This window comes from Gossypium arboreum, chromosome 2 (genome assembly GCF_025698485.1).
Source record: "Gossypium arboreum isolate Shixiya-1 chromosome 2, ASM2569848v2, whole genome shotgun sequence".
NCBI classification, from domain to species: Eukaryota; Viridiplantae; Streptophyta; class Magnoliopsida; order Malvales; family Malvaceae; genus Gossypium; species Gossypium arboreum.
In genome coordinates this window covers 60,073,307-60,076,017 of record NC_069071.1, presented here as the reverse complement: position 1 = coordinate 60,076,017, position 2,711 = coordinate 60,073,307, and the positions used below count along the sequence as shown (strand labels likewise).

At 28.7% G+C, this 2,711-nt stretch overlaps 1 long non-coding RNA gene across 1 annotated transcript; it reads left to right on the top strand.

The window, feature by feature from the left end:
- Positions 1–451: 451 nt before the first annotated feature.
- On the top strand, positions 452–2,487 carry LOC128285456 (uncharacterized). The gene is made up of 3 exons (XR_008275927.1): positions 452–554; positions 1,403–1,552; positions 2,197–2,487. It is a non-coding gene; the product is annotated as an uncharacterized LOC128285456 (long non-coding RNA).
- Positions 2,488–2,711: the final 224 nt, after the last annotated feature.

Here is a 2,711-nt window from a genome sequence, read left to right as displayed (position 1 = left end):
AAATTTATTAAAAAAGAAGTAAGAACATATAAGACTTCTATATATTTTTCAACGGATTAAATTGAAATATTTTGTAAATTATAACAGCCCGATTTAGACCCTAATCGGAACGGTGGTTTTGGGATCATGAATTTGAGTCAGAAAAATATTTTAAAATTATATTTTGTGTTTATTATGTGTGATTTATATGTGTGAAATTTTCGTGATTTAATTTTATCGTTTGAGTGTCCGATTAAATAAAAGGACTTAATCGCGTAAAATGAAATTTTGATGGTTAATTGTAAAAGGGCCAAATTGTTGTTGTCTTTTTAAATTGAGGTATTTATGTTGCAATTTGACCATATGTATTAGTCATGGACGGTGATGGCCATGATTCATAATGATTGCGTATTTTATAATAAGTTAAATATGTAAATTAAATAATATATTAATATATGTTATAATATAACATAAAATAAAAGCCATAGTGGTTTATGTTCTTTTTGACCGAAGCATAAAAAAGGAAGAAGAAAGAAACAAGTTTAGGGTTCGGCCATTAGTAAAGCTCAATCAAGGTATGTAATTAGCTCGATTTTAGATAATTTTTACGTTTTTGAGATTGTTGCTATGTTATCTACAAAGTCCATGCTTGAATTTTTGATTTTCATGAATATTTTGAGTTATGCCATTGATGAATATTTGAGCTTTATGATGATAGTTGATGAAATATGAAAGATATGTTTTAGATTAACATGTTTTGTATTGGAATTTTGATGATTTTAAGTAATTAGGGATAAATTGCAAAAATAATAAATTGAGGGACTAAAATGTGAAATAAATGAAATGTGTGGACTTGTATGAACACTAGGAGTATTCGGCCTAAGCATGGTGTGTGCAAATTTTACATATTTTGTGTTTTGTAAAATTTAGACTAAATTGTAAAAGTGTAAATATTAGGGGTAAAATGGTAATTTGCTCATTTATGTGTTTTTGGGTGAATTTGATTGAATATTTGATTAAATAAGTTTAATTTATATTAATTTAGATCAGGAAAAGGGAAAATCGGATTTGGATCGAGGGAAAACTAAAGTTGTCGATTAGCCGTTCCGTTTCGATTTTTCATCGTCCGAGTTAAGTTTATAAGAAAATAGACGTACTTAGTTTTAATTAAATGCTAAATATATATGCTGAAATGAAATATGTAAATTTATATATGCTATAGCTGAATAAGAATAAGCTTGGCTACTATATTTCTAAATTTGTTTCGACGGAGTTACGAAGTCCGAAAGCCCCGTATGAACCTTAGGAATAGTTAGGATACATATGTCATGACATAGGATTCCGATATATGTGTGTGAGTAAGACCATGACATCGATATGTGATTCCGATATGTGTTTACGAGTAAGACCTTGTTTGGGACAGTGACATCGATATGTGACTACATGTAAGACCACGTCTGAGAAGTTGGCATTGTACGATTTGTGTGATTATCAGAGTCTCCTATCCAATTCCGAATGATTCATCGGGCAAAGATAAATTGAGTTCGAATGTGTAAAATGAGCTATATGCCAGGTATGATTTAACTCGTTACCTATTTAAGGTAAAGCAAGTAGTTCCTTAATTAATTGTTGCAAATCTTGAAAGGGTGCAAATGAAGACTATATGCGAATGTGATATGTGTATTTGACTTTGTGAGTTAGTAATTTGTTTATCTTGAATAATCTTTAAACATGTGCATATATGATTAGGTAATTTCGATTATATATTTAATATATGAATATGATGAAATATTTTGATACAGAGGCTTACGTAATCAAGTGTAATTGGCCTTGAAATTATTATTGAAATGAAACTTAGTATTAGGCATGCATGATTATATGTATTCGGCTTCATGGTTAATATATGCATATGAAACTATGCGATTACATATGAGTTTATATGTTAATGGGTATGTGAAGTAAGTTACAGTGACTAGTTGGTTGTGGAGTATAAATAATGATAATTTGGCTTCATGAGTATTCTGCAGAGAGATAATTGAGTATGAAAATATATATTTATAATAAATTTCATATATGTGAATATGATATATATATTATGATACTATAATTTAGTTTAGTTTAAATAAGTTGATAATAGTTTTGGGATGTTTAATTGTTTATGATTTACTAAGCTTCAAAAGTTTACTTTGTGTTTTTATGTGTGTTTCTATTTTATAGACTTTGGATTCAAGTTACAAGCTCGGGGATCGTCAGTAAAGTCTATCACACCATCTACAACTTCGGTATTTAAATAATCGAACTCAAATTATGGCATGTATAGGCTGGATCATGTTTTGAAAAGTTGGATTTTGGTTTTGTATAAATTAAGCCATGCGAAAATGGCTTAACTTCCATGCTTTAATTCGGTTATGTTTGATTATGGTTTAAGTTCATTTTGGTTATATTGCTACGTGTCATGGATGAAAGGCAATTGTGATATGTTTTTTATGCATTGAAGTTGTTTGATGATTTTGGATGTGGTAGAGTGAATCGGCTATGATATATATATGTAATAGTATGAATTATGTTTGTTATAAAATTCGATAAAGAAGTTATAATGGTTATAATGTATATTCGGTTATGTTATTAAATATTATGATATGTTTTTATGGCATATTTTATGAGATGAAATGGGTATGATTCTTGTGTATGATATTTTAGCATGGTGTATAACTTATGAAGTTGGCATATTT